Source organism: Thermobia domestica, chromosome 2 (assembly GCF_964235325.1).
Source record: "Thermobia domestica chromosome 2, izTheDome1.hap1.1, whole genome shotgun sequence".
NCBI lineage: Eukaryota > Metazoa > Arthropoda > Insecta > Zygentoma > Lepismatidae > Thermobia > Thermobia domestica.
Window position 1 is genome coordinate 160154465 of NC_137455.1, and position 18012 is coordinate 160172476.

Below are 18012 nucleotides of genomic sequence, written 5' to 3' on the forward strand. Positions count from 1 at the left end.
TCATACATTGCTTAAAGAAAGAGCAATGATTCTCAGAATTACTCAGAAGATATATATGCAATAATTTAAAACGGTTATTTCAATCTTTGCAATTCAGAGCACGAAAAGAAGTATAGCTAAAGGAACACTGATTTTAGCCAGATAGTAAACTCAATCACACTCAGTACCATTAGTTGCTTGGTGTTATCCGTAAGTCAGAGATCATGGTATCTCATTTCGTGTAGATTTTTACATTTGTTTAATGCTAAAAATGTATTTTATCGCTAATTGAACCCAGTACCATATATATACCGACAGGACGTACCTTAGTCACAAGGTGACATGAGTGAAACACTAAACTGTTCGATTGACACCTGCGGCCTTGTCAACCCTAGAGAAAGTTACAAAGTGATTAAGTAAATACGGAACATAGTTCATACAAAGTATAGCGATGTATGAAGTCTCCGTTTCATATGACTTGGATAAAGGACACATCTGAAATATCAACAAAGAAATATATAATGATTTCTCTGGATAATTTGGATTAGTCCAGAATTCGAACACATACGTTGGTAAGTCCAACGTTTTTTTTTAATATATATATACTTCTTTCTTCGGATTCCCAATAAAGTTGACTACTGAAAAGCTGAGTTATAGATTCTATATTAAAACAACTTCGCTAGACATGTTCAGTATACACATTGCCTTACATACAGAACAATACATTAGTTCTTAATGCATGTCTGAAATAATAGTGCTTCGTATAGAATTTTACTTCATCCAATCGTAATAGCACAAAGATAAAAAATATTGCGAGGGATAATATTCTTATTACAGAGAAAAAGAGTTGAAATGACTTAACACTAACATTTTCTTTAAACAGAGATAATATTTTATTCTAATTTATGGAAGAAAGAAATAATAATTTGTAGTACAGTATTTTTATTAGGTTATATATTCGTACAAAAGAATGTAAATACAATTGGGTCTGTCTTCAGAAAGAACGTACTTTTAGCCACAACCTACACTGCTTCTTTTCACTGTCTTCCAAGCAGAATCCTGGTTTTGTTTTGATGCACGAAATACCTGAAACAAAAATCAGAAAATATTTAAAATATTAAATTCAGTGTGCTTAACTTGGTTGTACTTAACAATACAAAGTATCTTAACATTTTTGAGATTAAATGGACAAAATCTGTTCGGTCAGGTATGGACTTTTGGGTTGCACGTAGAAAAACTATGAAGTGTTTATTGATGCTGAACAACAACTCAAAATGTATTACTATTCAAAAGTAAGTGGGTACCCCAATGGTGTTCGAGGTACCATGGGGTATCTAATGTCTGTATTTTTTAGATATGTGGAAATTTATGTCTCTAAAATGTAGGGAACTGACATTTGTTTACCGAAAACCTCAACTCGGTAAGCCTTAGGGATATTGAGATATGGGAAAATAAAGAGCGACACCATAGAAGTGTGGGGTTTGCGTACTAGGTGGTGCAGTTTTGGAAACGTAATTACGAGGGCTTACAACAACCTCAAAAGTAGTTTCAATTAAATACACTACACACACGCCCTGATGGGGGTTTTCGGGTGTCATGATATTCGCAGAACTCATTTCTAAATATTCTAAAATATGTCTTAATAACGTTTTAAATAACGTTAGAGGTGTGTGTTTACCGAAACCGCAAGTCGGTACGCCTAACAGTTACCGAAATATGATGAAATAAAAAGCGACACCATAGGTACGTGGAGCTTGCATATTAGACAGTACAATTTAGAAAATTAATTAAAATATGACTATCAAGATATTGTCAAATAAAGAGAGGATCCATACAGTTATGGGGTTTTCGTGTTAGGTGGTAAAATTTCCGAAACCGGTCATGGAAAGTTAATAAGCATCAATCAGTATCAATTTCATCTTAAAATAATTAGGTATTTCCATGGAGTTTAAGAACATCATGGGGTCTACCAAGATTAAATTTTAAAAGTTTTGGAAAATATATTTTGACATTTGTAAAGAGTACCGTATTAGAAATATGTATTTACCTAAAACTTCCAGCTAGTACATCTAGCAGCTAGAGAGACACCATACACCATCTTGAAATTTCAGAAAACAATTATTAATCCTAACAAAAGTTAAATAAGATGGTACTTATATGGGTTAAGTGAGTACCTCAGACTCGTCAGTACAATTTCGATCGAAAGATTAATTCAGCTCTAAATTTTCTTTGGACAATTCCAAGCGTTCATCGGGCTCTGAAATAAAGTGAACATTTTTTGTCAATATCTAATATAGTAAGCGAGATATAAGGAATTATGTATTTTATGACGTCGTAAAAATAGAGACCCACATGGATTTGTACTTTTGAGTATTTGCTGTAAGAAGAAGAAATTTCAGAAAACAACCGTATATACCTTAATAGACAATTAAATGGGCGGGGCACAGTGGCTTAGTGGTAGAGTGCTTACCTCTGGTGTATTGGGTTCTTGGTTCGATCCACGGCCAAGTCAGTTTGTAGTGGACATCGTATTCGTGGGTTTTCTCGGGGTACTCTCTTTCCTCCCACCTTTGCATTCCATCAATTCTGTCAACAACATTCACTTGCTTTAATCATAATCTCCCTGAGACTAAAATGCATAATCGTGGGTCGCTACACTGAAATATTTCCTTTTATTTAATTTTAAAATTAAATAGGGAGTTAAGTATGATCGTATTTCTATGGGTTAAGTGAATACTCCAATAGTTTCTGCAAAAAAAAAAGATTAGTTAAATACCCTACCACTAAGCTACTGTGTCCCCGCCCACTGAATTGTCTATTAAGGTATATACAGTAGTTTTCTGAATTTTTTTCTTATAGGAAAGACCCAAAAGTACAAATCCATAAAGATATCTATTTTTACGTCATAAAATATATAATTCCTTATATCTTAGTTACTATCTTAGATATTGACAGCGAATTTTCATTCTTTTGCACAGCTCGATGAACCCTTGGAATTGCCTGAAGAAAACCTAGGACTGAACTAATCTTTCGATCGAAATTGTACTGAGGTACTCATTTAACCCATAGAAGTACCATCTTATTTAATTTTGTTGCGACCAATAATTGTTTCCGAAATTTCAAGCTTTTATTTCACAGTGTTTCTCCAGATGTTAGATGTACTAGCTGGAAGTTTTGGGTAAATACATATTTCAAATACTGTTTACAAATGTCAGATTATATTTTCAAAAGCTTTTAAAATTTAATTTTGGTAGACTCCATGATGTTCTAACACCCCATGAAGATATCTAATTACTTTAAGATGAAATTGCTACTGGTGTTTATTAACTTTCCATGACCGATTTCGGAAATTTTAGCATCTAACACGAAAACCCCTTAACTGTGTTGGTCCTCCCTTTATTTGACAACATCTTGATAGCCGTTAGTCATATTTTAATTCAATTTCCGAATTGTAGCGTCAAGTATGCAAGCCCCACATACCTATAGTTTATTCCCCCCAAAAAAAAAATCAGTTCTTTACATTTTAGATATATTTCCATATATCTAAAATGCAGAAATTAGGTACCGCATTGGAACCCCATTGGAGTACTTACTCACTTTTGCATAGCAAGGTAAAAACGCCAGTGGTTCTCACTTTAAGTTTGAAAACATACTATTTTGTCTCTTCTCTGAGCATCGTGAATCTGTCGGAGCTGTACCATAGTTGGAAAGACTCACTGATCCTTCCTATAGTGACCATGTAGTCAGAATTCAAAAAGGAGTAGCCCTTGAAGGAAAAACAATATTTTAAAATCCTTGCACCAGTAGTCGTCACCTTAAAATCACAATGTTCCAGTAGTAGTCAGGATTTTCTACCAGTGTTCATCACTCAAATAACTTGACAATTTATTCAAAAACGCACTGTGTATCAGTTTAGGGTTGAGAATACAATATAACGTAGTAAGCTTAATAACTTTGCATCACTTTTAGCACTCAAGAAAGAAAATAAAAACGTTTTTACATACTTTTTAAAGCAATTTCAGAAAGAAAAATGTTAACTAAATTCAAAAGTTAACTGTATATCACTTCCACGTTGAGTACAATATTAAATACTATGTTTAATAACTATACGTCACTTTAAACTCTCGAGAATGAACATCAACGTTTGTACATACATTTTAAAAACAATCTGAGAAACAAAATAAGTTAACTGAATTCAAAATTTAATTATACATCACCTTAAGCTTAAGAATACACTATAAAATGCTGAGATTAATAAAAAATGAAATCTAAGTTTAACGTCCCACGGTTATGCCGGTTAGGATAAGGAGACGGTGATAATGAGAAATGAGTGAAATGGTGGAATGAAGAAAGTGGGAGGAAACGGGAGAACCCCGAGAAAACCCACGAGCAAGGTGTTTGTCCACCACAAAGTCCACCAAAGAAATATCGAAAAATACAGCAATATCGAAATATAAACAATATCAAAAATCGAAAATATAGAAATATGAAAGAGATAATGTTAAAAAATATGGATATATCGAACAAAAATGGATATATGATCTTGGAATACGATTTGGTGGAATAATGAGGGAGAAAAATAATCATTGATTAAATATTAAATTGAAAAGAAATAAGAGCCTGACGCTCAAATACTTATCTATCCGGCACCCATCTTGATCCCCATAAAATATCATGAAGTGCTTCATTGATTCTAAACCCAATAATAGTAATTTAACAATAAACACAATATATAATTTACTACGCACCTTGAAATGTAGAAATTAATGATTGTAATCCCCAGCTTTCCAATAGACTTTGATTTCTCCAAATGAAGATTCGGATATCTTGTTTCTTCTCAAGCAATAATGGGTTACAATAATCAGTTGCAGTCCAAAGCCAAGTCACCTAAGTTAAGCATAAATAAAAAAAGAATTCATTAGTTAGATGCATACAAAATCCTACGCATGTAAATCCGAATCTACTTGTATTAAATTGTAAATTTAAACAAACTAAATTATACTACAGTTATAGTGACATCAAACATACATTAAATAAGGTATACAGGGTGTCTCAAAAGTCCCCTGACATAGGGTAACTGTTATTATCAGAGTTACAACAGAATGTAGGAGGGAAAAGCATATCCAATTATGATGTTTTCAATCTAAAGTGAAGGAATTTTTAAAATCGGATGGCCCGTTTGCGCTGTACACTCTCTATGCGCCCAATGTGAAATGAAAATGCAACGTTGCCATTTACCTGGATCCACAACAGAAGTGAGTGAAGTTACTGTCTTTTACGCTAACATGTCGATGGCCAGCCCCCGTTTCAAACAGTAACTTCATTCACTTATGTCGTGGGTCCAGGTAAATGACAACGTTGCATTTTCATTTAAAATTGGGTGCATAAAGAGTATACAGCACATTCATCTTGTCCGATTTTTTAAAAAAGTGTTCACTTTAGATTGAAAACGTCATATTTCGAGATGTTTTTCCTCTTACATTTTGTCGTCAGGGAACCTATGTCAGGGAACGTTTGAGACATCCTGTATACATCATAAGAAGTTCCTTTCTAAATTCTACACGGATGTGGTTTCATTGAATGTGAGGTGGGTGATACACATTAGGCCTTTTGGGAGTACGTCACACGGACGACCGTAATTTTGTGTTCAAAATTTTTATGAACTGGTGGGATATGTGATACATATGGCCACGGGCTAGAATTTTCTCAGTATGTCAAATATGCAATCAGATTTCATGCAGCTTAATTTGGTGAAAAGCTATTGCCAATTGAACGTTACATTTACCTCTTTCTTGCAGATGTTGAACCATGCCGTTAGCACGTGAGGAATGGATCGAAATAATCAAACTGTGGGGCAGGAGGAGTATATGTGCAGTGGTTGCCGATTGCAGAGTCATCCACAATGTGACTCTGTGTCACATGTTTCAGTGTCACAGTAATTAACTAAATTTGAGAAGACGGGCACATTCGTGAACATACATCGTAGCGGTTCAAACTCGCGGGACCTTGTTCCTTCCCCATTTTGAACCGGTACATGAAAATGCCATTTACTCCATGTTTGCCTGCGCCGATTTTGAAAATTCCTTCACTAATCGATTTCTCCCGTCGAGTACTACAAGAATCAGTTAAAATCTCGCGGGCCCTTTTTTCTTCCCCATTTTGAACCGGTACATGAAAATGCGATTTTCTTCATGCTTGCCTGCGCCGATTTTGAACATCCCTTCACTAATCGATTTCTCTCGTCGAGTACTACAAGAATCAGTTAAAATCTCGCGGGCCCTTTTTTCTTCCCATTTTGAACCGGTACCTGAAAATGCGATTTTCTTCATGCTTGCCTGCGCCGATTTTGAACATTCCTTCACTAATCGATTTCTCTCGTCGAGTACTACAAGAATCAGTTAAAATCTCGCGGTCCTTTTTTCTTCTCATTTTGAACCGGTACCTGAAAATGCGATTTTCTTCATGTTTGCCTGTGCCGATTTTGAAAATTCTTTCAGTAATCTATTTCTGTCGTCGAGTACTTCAAGAATCAGTTAAAATCTCGCGGGCCCTTTTTTCTTCCCCATTTTGAACCGGTACATGAAAATGCGATTTTCTTCATGCTTGCCTGCGCCGATTTTGAACATTCCTTCACTAATCGATTTCTCTCGTCGAGTACTACAAGAATCAGTTAAAATCTCGCGGTCCTTTTTTCTTCCCATTTTGAACCGGTACCTGAAAATGCGATTTTCTTCATGTTTGCCTGTGCCGATTTTGAAAATTCTTTCAGTAATCTATTTCTGTCGTCGAGTACTACAAGAATCAGTTAAAATCTCGCGGGCCCTTTTTTCTTCCCCAAGCCAATATTTTTTGTATATTTTGAATGTATTCAAGTATGGAACAAAAGTATTATATAATTCCCTTAGTAGGCTTCTCAACTTAATATTTTTCAACTTAAATTTTATTTATTTTAATTATTTATTTTCTTGTGACTCAATATTTAATTGCAATCGTTCATTGGGGAGAAGGGTGGCCATTCTCAAATATATAAATATAGTATTCTTAAAATTTATGTGTTCTCGTACTATTAGTTTCTTTCACTAGACCTGGAAATTGCAAAATTAATACCTGGAAAACCTGGAAAATTCAGGAAAATTGAGTTCCATATTTATCTATGAACACTGCTATTTACAATTTTTTTCGAATAGGGAGAACTGTACAAAAGGGTGTTTTGGGAATGGTATAACAATAGGTTTCTGGGAGTGTTGTTCGAAATGAAATCTTTAAGTTTTACGTCCCACTATTATACTGGCTAGGCTAAAGATAACGGGGTGTTGTTCGGTGGGGGTCAATGTTGCCAATTTTGGGTAAAGTCGCTAAATAAGGGGAATTCGACCTCAACGATAGCGTAGGTTGACCATAAAATTTTCAGTTAAAAACGGGACAGGTTCTTGCAACCCTAGACTTTTAGATCTACCTTTGTTCTTATCAGTGCCTTGATATCAGATTTCCTCCTCTCTCTCTTTGTTACAGAGCGGGTACTTATCAAAAAGGAAAGACACGTTGAAATTTGTTCAACACACAACCAACTGCTAAAACCTCTGCTGCCTTTCGAGCAGTACTGCGAACTATAGAGTATGTTTAATATAGGGAATTTCAGTTCAATTTTTGCCGCTTTGTTATTATTTATACTTTTAAAAGGAGTAAAGGTATTGGGTTTGTTATTTACTTCTTTCATTTACATAAAACGGGACGAATACTACTTTTTTCCATCTACTGACGGAACGGCCGCGACACGCCCCTAAAACGGGACTGTCTCGGTCAAAACGGGACGTATGGTCGCCCTACGATAGCGACAAAAAAAATTCCGATTGGAGACTTTTTTGGGTGATTTTTAAATGACGATTTACCTACTTACACATTTAGCGACTTTTTGCTGCAAACAAAATGTTCATCTGTAGAGAAGCATTATTAGTTCAAAACAGTTTTTTCTGTTTGTTTGTTTTAATCAGCGCAAGTGATGAAGAGTTTGGAAATACAGCGTCAGGGCCGGCGCGAGGGGGGATCGAGCCGTGCCACCGCCCAGGGCGGCACGTCTAGTGGGCGGCAAAATTTGAAAAAGAAAAGAATATTATTAAAATATAATGCTTCGTAATAGGCCCACATGGAAAAATAAAATTGTGTTCCCTGAGAATGTAATTTAAACTTACTTCACTCAGATTCAGGAAATTCAAAGCATTCCCCCTCATTTTCAATTATCAAACTACTAGCCACAGGTATCTCGTTCAAGATTTCCCTTGCAGCAGCGTAGATAAGATTTTTAGCTAGAGCGGGTAAGATTGTCAAGTGTCTTATATATTTTTTTCTATTCAGCAATATTCTAACGCTCCACTCCAAGTACGCAAAAGGTACACTCCCACTTGAGACAGGCGGTTCTAGCCTACAGCACCTAGAGACATTTAGGTTTTAGCAGCGAGTTTTTAACCAATTTACAAATTGTTCATTATCATGTCTTATCAACAATATATATAAATATATATATAATTGTTTTTATATTTAAGCAATACAAATCATGGCCGAACACATTAAAAGAACCATGGGAGGGCAAAATAAATGCGACCATTACTGAGGAAAAGATGTCCAAAATTTTTTAAATTCCTATTCTTAGTGAGTAAATTGAAAGTAAAATACTGTTTTTGTTGAGAGCTGCAACATATTATACTATAGTGCTAGACTGTACACCAGATATTTCTGGTACAAAGGATCGTTCGTTTTGTACAAATCACATACAATAATGGAGAATGGCTTACAAAAATTTGCGAACACTTTCTTGGTTTCGTACCAGTAAAAGACATCACTGGTCTAGCTAGAACTGACAGAAGTAATAATTAAACGGCTAAAAGAAATGAACTTCTATCGAAGATATGAAGGGCCAAAGATATGACAATAGTTCCAATATGAAAAGAAAAAATAAATTCTCAAGATTTACATGTTTCTTTACTAAACTTTATCGTTAACGATGTAGCCACAACATCTCAAGTCCACCGTTTCATTTTTTTTTTTTTTTTTTTTTGTATAGTTAAAAAAAAGTTTCTGACTTCTTTTCTGCGTCAGTTCAACGTTGGGCCATACTAAAGGAACCTATTAGCAGCCTCACTTTAAAACCATTCAGCACCACAAGATGGGAGAGTCGAGTTGATGCTCTGACTTCACTTAGATATCAAATAGAGGCTTATGATACCTTACTTCAAATAAGTAACGACAATATAATAGAATGATCGCCCATGATGTTCTGTGTATAGCAAACCACCTGCGTGGCTTTACTTTCTTTACTCACTCGTTATGTGGTATGACTTTTCACTCCACATAAACATAGTAAACAAAAGTGTGTTTGATCCAGTAGGGTTTCTTTAAAACAAATCTGAGAACTTTCAGAGGAGCAGAAATGATGCAAAGTTTCAACCTTGCTTAATTGATGCGATGGAGTTGGCATCAGCATTAGATATGGATGATCCATGGATAGGCAATACAGTGCAAGCTCGAAGTCGAAAGAAGAGACAGTTTCAATAGAAGGCAGAAGATGAAGCTATTGAAGATCCACAAACAAGATACAAGATCGATTTTTATTACAAACTTCTAGACGTGATTGTGTTAGATTTAAGAGAAAGGTTTGGGCAATTTAAACATCACAGCGAGTATTTCGATTTTCTTTACGATATAAATAATCTGAACGATATGCCACCTGAACTTTTGTCTGAAAAGTGCCTGCATTTTAATACGCGAAGAATCGAAAGATATTAACCCGTGATTTGAAAGACGAACTGAAACTATTAACCGCTATAATTAAGCCTAAAAGTTCATCAAAAGAGACTAAAATTAATCAAGAAATATGACTTTGCTCCCTATGTCAGTGTTGCAGTTATGATTTGGTTTATCTTACCAGTAACCGTGGCAAGTTGAGAAAGAAATTTTTCGAAACTTACTCTAAGCTTATTAAAAACTATCTACATTCTTCCATATCTCAAACACGTTTAAGTGCTCTAGTGATGATATCAATGGAACATCAATTGGCTGAAACATTGGATTACGCGAATGTGATAAAGGAATTTGCTCATACCAAAACAAGAAGAGTTTTTTCAATTAAACTATGTTAAATTGTGTATTTCTATTGTGTTTTAGTACATTATAAGTCTTAAGCTAATTACTTACTTTTGCCGTAATATTTGACTCACTATATTATCTTTTTGCTCCATACTCTATTGGAAACACCTTTTGATATAAAATAAGCTTAAAAATTAAAATTCTTAGTCGAACTAAAGCATACATTAAAAAAAAAAAAAAACTGTATGCCCTGCTGTATATCACGTACAGCAAAATCGAGCATACTGAATATTGTGTCATGTATGGAGTCGTTTAAATATTAAAGCATTCGAGAGAGGCAGTTCAATTTTTTGTTTACTTTTCCTTTTCATACATGTTTTTAAATATGGTATCTTACTTTTTCTTAATATCTGAATGTCTTCTGTCAAAATAAGGTTTGTGGATTAAAGGGGCGGCATTTGAAAGTACCGCCCAGGGCGGCAAAACTGCTAGCGCCGGCCCTGTACAGCGTACTCACTACTCCACAATCCTGCATTGTTATGTTACCCTTGCCCTCTAACGAAGAATAACTACAAACTTGATGTCCTTTAGTTCGCAGAGTTTCCGTTGAGAGACACGTAATACATCATTACCGATAACAACAAGATTAGCTATAGATGCGTGAATAAAGGCGAAGAAGGTGTTTGTTATATTTGTCCTCTGGGGTCTTTTAATTATTCTGCACGTTTTCTTTTACAAAAAATTGCTTAACGTAAGTACTGTAGTGTTAATTATTTCGGAACTATTTTGACCACAACATGAACAAAAGTACTCGAAACAACCTGAAATGATCCCTGAATTGAAGGATTGGTTGCGCTCTGTTTACAAAGATGTGAATAGAACCAGCGGCGCAAATCTGTCTTCAACATTGGGGGGGGGGGGGAGAGGGTAAGACCGTTACCATACTTTTTTTGGCGATGTCCAAAATACTTATGAAGTTGAAAAACAATGTTGTGGAGGATCAGAGTTGTCTTTAGCGTTAGGAGGCTGCAGATTTGAGGCTTATTCTGGGGGACATCTATTTTATCTCACGTTCCTTTGTAGCAATCGGACAAAAATCATCAAATTTCTCCCAAAAAACACATTTCAAATCGGATTATTTGGGAGAAGTCCCCCTCAGTTCCAAGATTGGAGGGGACATGTATCCGTCATCCCCCCCCCCCCCCGGGATTTGCGCCAGTGAGTAGAACATATTGTTTAGTTTACATCTACAACTTTTACAATGCTTATAGACAATGAATTTCTCGATTATTTCTTATAGCGACTTTTCACCCAAAATTGGAGTCGTCACCTCTCGTTTCGCAAACTTATTGCCAACATTTTAGAAACTGGTTGCGGGGAGAGCTACAATGGATGATTCAAGTTATTTCGTCGCTTCCGCTGTGAACCTAAGTACAAGATTCCAAAAGTCACATTTTTTTTGGTTCCAAACAATATGTCTGCTGGGTGAAAGCATAGACTGGAATGTGTAGCCTTTCCTACCTTATCTTTAATCCCATAGTAGCTTCTTTCCCAAAGTTAAAAAAATGCAATTCTTCCTTTCTTAATAGTACTTATTACCCAAAGTATTACGTAAGCATTGTATGTTACTTATGTAGCTCACAGAGCCGCAGCTATGGGCGAGCAAGCAAAGCACGTGTCCCGGGCGCGTGGTTGGAGGGGCGCCTAAAAGAGAGGTTATATATTAGTACTTTTCCTGGCGGTATTTAATACTTTTCATCAGAGTGCGAAATCATGAAATCAAAGTGAGAGGAAAAAATGAAATGAAATCTTTGAGTTTTACGTCCCACGGTTATGCCGGTTAGGCTAAAGGAGACGGTGATTATGAGAAATGAATGAAATGGTGGAATGAAGTAAGTGGGAGGAAATGGGAGAACCCCGAGAAAACCCACGCACACGGTGTTTGTCCACCACAAGGTTCACTTGGCGGGGCTAGGATCGAATCCGGGACCCCAAGCACCAGAGGTGAACGCTCTACCACTGAGCCACCGCGGCCCTAAAAGTGAGAGGAGACTGGAGGAGTGAAGAGAGAGAGAGAGAGAGAGAGAGAGAGAGAGAGAGAGAAGAAAACGCTCGCACTTTTACACTTCAAAGTAAATTAAGTCATTTATTTTTTCTGTCCCCCTCCTCCCCCTCCCCTAAGTTCTACTGTCAAAGTAAATAGCTAAAAACACTCCCAGGCCAGAACCGCATCTACGTTGGAAATTTGATCGAGATCGGTCGGTCGGTGCAAGAGATTAAGAAAAAATGAAATGAAACCTTTGAGTTTTACGTCCCACAGTTATGCCGGTTAGGCTAAGGGAGACGCTGATGATTAGCAATGAATTAAATGGTGGAATGAAGTAAGTGGGAGGAAATGGGAGAACCCCGAGAAAACCCACGCACACGGTGTTTGTCCACCACAAAGTTCACTTGGCGGGGCTGGGATCGAACCCGGGACCCCAAGCACCAGAGGTGAGCGCTCTACCACTGAGCCAGCGCGACCCATGATTTAACAGAGAAAATACATATATTGTACATTATAATTACATTACATTACCAATCTTTCGCAATTAATAAACCACAAGTCATTACACAAGCGTGGTTGGTTCGAAGTTTAGCATCCAATTCAGGTCCGAGGCTATCTGAGACTTGGTTCTAGATCTTTAACGTGGAATACGCACCACATGAGCTTCCAGAAGATTCGAATGAACGGGAGGATGAGGAAGATTTCCCCTCTCCAAGTAATTTAATAGTGTTCACTCTAAAGATAAACCGTATATAACTCTATAACTCTCAATCTTTGTCGTTGCAGGGCACTAGTTTGAAGTGAGGTGATCGTGAACAAAAATTGACCTGATGAGAGAGCATTTTCGTATTATGATTTATTACGATATTTGGCAAGGGTTAACACAACAACAATGTGTTCATCAGATAACTGTTACTTTTCCTGATGAAGCCCCATCTCAGACAATTTACAGGTGGTTTCAGGAATTCACGTGTGGTCAGCTCAGCCTGACTGATGGAGATTGTGCAGGTAGTCCATCGACAGTCATTGTGCCCAAAAACGTTGCTGCTGTTCGTGAAATTATGAACACTGATTGGCATGTGACTTATCGCGAAATTCAGGAAATCTTAGGCATTGTAATGAGCCAAATACAAATAATATTGCACTATTATTTACGTGTAAAAAAACTTTGCACTCGTTGGATCCCACACAATTTAAGTCGCGCACAAAAGACGCCCGTGTAAAGTGGTGCAAAGTTATAACGAAACTGTTCAAGTCTGGATCATCTAATTCGGTGTTTAACATTGGAGCAGGTAATGAAACTTGGATATATACGTACGAACCGGAAACAAAGCGACAATCTGCTGTGTGGGTGTTCCGCGAGAACCTAAACCAATCAAAGTTGTTCATGCACACTGTGCCTCCAAACAAACGATTGCATAAGTTTTTGGTAAATCAGGTCATATTGCAACTGTACCATTGGAGAATTGCAGAACAGTCAATGCAGAATGGTACACAACCATATGTCTATCAGAAGTACTGAATGTGAGCAAACAGTTCAACCGTCGTATCATTCTGCACACGACTATACGAGCTCGCACACAGCAGCTGCCACAAATGATTTTCTGGACCAGGAAAGCGAAGTCATGACATCCGGCTTATTTCCCTGATTTAGTTCCCAGTGATTTCTTTTTGTTCCCAACAATAAAGAACATGTTGCGTGGGAAGCGCTTTTGCACCTCCAGAAGAAGCCATCGAGACATACAAACTGCAGGTTTCACAGATACCAACCTCGGAGTGGCATACCTGTTTCAAGATTTGGTTCTATCGCATGAAAATGCACTGCTATTCATGGGGAGTACTTTCAAAAGCAATAAAAAAAATGCACTTTCATGTTCTTGCGTTCTATCATTTTCCCGAAACTTTCAGTGCAACCCTCGTATTGCATCACTGAGATATAAATAGCTTTGATTGTATATCTAGAAAAGTCACCCTCTCGTAAGAAGCTTCATTTGAACCCTTCGAGTTACTGCACTTCCCACCTGGATACAACAGGGTAAACGTAGTCTCAAGCAGGCCCGAAACCAGCCACATATGTTTAGAGGGACCATGAATATATTAGGGGGGCAAGTCATCAAAACTTCTCTTACAAATATCTAAATTGTGTTTTCTGTATTGAGGTCTGGAGGGGCCATGAAAAGTTTAGGGGGCAGTTGCCCACTAGCCTCCCCCTCTACTTACGGGCCTGGCCTCAAAACAAAACACTAGAATGTGCGCAACTGGGGATCAAAACACAAACGGAATAGGAGAAATAATTCAAGTGAATCAAAGCCTAGCATAGCGAGTTTTTGCGTATTAGTTGCTTTGTTAATACCTAATTCCTTCTAGAAATAGTGAAACAATACTATGAAGAAAAACTAATAACCGAATGAATCTCAAGGAACCGGAATAATTTCTGACTGATTAAACTAGTTATAAATTCTATAACTTACTGTTCCGTTGAAGGTCTCAACTCCAGCAAGTAGACCTACACAAAACCAAAACTAGGGAATTAAAAATTATTTTTCTTTTTTCATGTCGCACAGCTACGACCTTAGGCCAAAAGAGACTGACAATTAATAGAAGTGAACGCGTTTATGGAAGTAATTTGTTTCCACTCTCCCACCGAGAATCGGACGAGGGGCCACGTTTAGCAAGGCCACACGGAAATCACTAGACCAGTGGGGAAGACTACTAAAATACAAAGTAACAATATATTTAATGTATAGTAGAAATCAAATTAGTGTAAAGAATTGAGAAGGAATCTTATTCTAAATGCCAACAGGGTATATAGTATGCTATTTAACGCAGTTTATCTGAAATCGTGAACTGTGCACACCAGTGGCGTATTTAGGGGGGTGGCTTCCGGGCTTAAGCCCTCCCCGAAATCTTACTTAGTAAAGTAAATGAAATATCTTGCAGAATTTTCACATTTCCAGGCAAAGCCCCCCCCCCGAAAGTTAACAAAGCCCCTCCCGAACAAAATCGTAAATACGCCACTGGGACACACCAATATCACGGAACGATTTTTATGACGGTGCCCTTAAACTATACCAACTAAAGAAGTAGACCCAATTATCTTCGTGACATTAGGGAATGCAGGCAGGCGCATTAGCCCAGGTTGGGCACAGCTATAAAGAAAACGCATGGAAACAAAGTAAAACATCTTTCAGTTTTACGTCCCGCTTGTAACCAGAGTCTGATCTAGAAGGTAAAAACTGGGGGGGGGGGGGCAGAACCCAGACTATGGTAGGTATATCATGAGTTTACTATACACTTTGAAAGAAATATTAATAATACCTTAAATTATATCTGTCACTCAAAAAACTGGGGGGCCTAGCGCCCCCGGACCCGGGCTAGATCCGCCACTGCTTGTAACGTAATAAAATGTAATACAAGTACTTGATTGATCAAATCTGGTTATCATACCGTGAACCACCACTCGTAAAACAATGAAAATACAGTTACCAACTACTATGTGGTCTTCACGTTGCTGTCAGTAACCACATTATATCTTTACTATTACTTATCGATATATAACATGCTCTGTCTCATAACATCTATAGCATCTGTCCAAGTTAAAATTCAGTTGTTTTACGTTTTTACCAAGCACAGAATATGAACCCAGTCCAATCCTACAATAGTCTCACTGTGAAAGGTGAAATTAAACTGCCTGGCATTCGAACCCATGTCAGGCATTTGCTTTAACGTCCGTTGCAGACTCTCGTGGCGGCTTGCGTGCATACCCATGGCTTTCAACTATGGTTTAGTAACCAAATCAAGTGCCAAGACAAATACAAATAGCAAACACGCCAACTCTCCATATCAAGTTAACGCAGATGGGAGGGGAGGAATGTATACCTAAATTCCAAATTTATGTATCCAAAACAATGAAAACATGTTTTAATTTTGAAAATTATGTTTTCTAGACCAAATATGAACTAACCAGAGATTTCAAGGAACCAGTTCGTCATAAGCTAGAACCATCGCATATCACTAACTATTCAAAATTATATTACTAATTTCTAATATTTCAAACTACTAAGGCAAGGGAATGAGTTAATTTTTTGTGGAAGCTAATTTGAGCTCATTTTACTTTCATATATACATACCAATAAGCTGAAAGTTTCAAGAAGGCCTGAAGATGGTCAAAAAGGGTTCTCAAGCCCTCTCTCCTGGCCTACATCCTAGCTACGGACATGACCGTGTTATACTACTCTATGTGAAGATACGTTCCTCAACCAACATAGGACATTTTTTTCGATTGCTTACGTAAAGAAAAAATATTTTATGCAACCTATATACACCTTTGAGTAATTTCAAAATGCTCCAAGATTTCAAATGACTTAATCCAACAGTCAATATTGTATGATATTTAAGTTATGAAATGAGAGCTCGGACCACGGTGGCTCAGTGGTAGTGTGGTCACTTCTGACGTGAGGAATTACTCCCTGTTCAATCCTTGTTCCAAGGTTAAGTACCATAAACTCCGTCGGTCCAGACCTACTATGTAAGTGAACCGGTAAAAATGCACTTTAAACAGAACATTCATAGGAACCAATACTAAACCGAGCCCTGCGGGGTGTCTAACCCCGTTCGCTTGCTGTCACTCGCTCAGTTATATTTCCCTTAGTAAGTAACACTGGAGATCTTATATTTGCAGGATTGGGGGAGAAACTAAAAGATACCCAAAATCACTTGTTCTGCTCAAAGTGCACTCTTACCAGTGAACGAAAATTAAGCAAACCTAACCAAAATATATTTATACGTAATTATGCCAGTTTTTTTTTTTTTTTTTTTCCTTTTTAATAGAACCACTCAATCGTAGTAAAATAATCACCCTGACTACTAAGTAATCTTGACTCGCTATCGCTCACTTGGCATTACTATGTGAATTGAATATTGAGCTTTGATGAAGAAAGTAACCATCCTGGGTACCAACTCTCTTTACTTATATATGCGCACCAGCATTCTAGAACCTTCCCCGTAATTACTGTCAAAGTTGAAGAGCTATTGGGGCTTAACGGAATAAATAGGTCTACACTGTTCCCAAGTGCTTTGTGATGAACAAACACCATGGCCCTTTTTTCCACAGAGTTCTCTCGTTTCCTCCCACTTTCGTTATTCCAACATAATCATTCATTTCATAATCAGTCTCCCTCAGCCCCAGTGCATAATCGTGGGACATTAAACTTTAAAAAAAAAAAAAGAAAAGAAAAGAAAGATTAACGTAGTCTACACAAACTGCTACTTCTATAAACATACCTTCATACATTTACGTAAATAAAAAACAAACGAGCTTACGGAATCTCGCAGCACTGAGGTGAAAGTAAAACAAAACTAATTGAAATGTAAAGTAGTAGATCTTCTAGTGCAGGAAAACCAACTTACTTGAAATCCTAGGTGAGTGACCACGATCAAAAATGCTTCCACTCTCCTTCTTATACTAATTTTGCACATCAAATGTCAAGCCAAGACGAAGCTAAGTCGCTTCTATGCTACTGAATTCTGGGTATTACAAAAATAATGACAACCCGCCCGCTAATGCTACCAATGAAAAGGATCCACTAGTTAGTAACCCCTACGGGCAATTTTACTATTGGGCAATGGAAATAAAAAAAAAAAAATGCTTTTTACGTTAAGCAACTGATAGCAGACACTGATATATTACTTGTTTTCTCTGTTGTTTTTTAAACCTTTCAATACCCACGTATTTTTTCTGTTGTGGGACTGGGTTGTTAGTACACAAGATATACATGGAAAGATACAGCAGGCGGCGCGGTGTCTCATTGGTAGAGCGTTCACCTCCGGTGCTTGGGGTCCCTGGTTCGATCCCAGCTCGCGCCGTGTGGACTTTGTGGTGGACAAACACCGTGCTCGTGGGTTTT

General features: G+C 37.3%; 1 long non-coding RNA gene across 1 annotated transcript; it reads right to left on the bottom strand.

Moving 5' to 3' along the window:
- Positions 1-928: 928 nt before the first annotated feature.
- LOC145679759 (uncharacterized) lies at positions 929-17622 on the bottom strand. Its single transcript, XR_014130524.1, has 3 exons — positions 17516-17622; positions 4728-4866; positions 929-1065 (listed from the first exon to the last, which is right to left on the bottom strand). It is a non-coding gene; the product is annotated as an uncharacterized LOC145679759 (long non-coding RNA).
- Between the last annotated feature and the right edge of the window lie 390 nt (positions 17623-18012).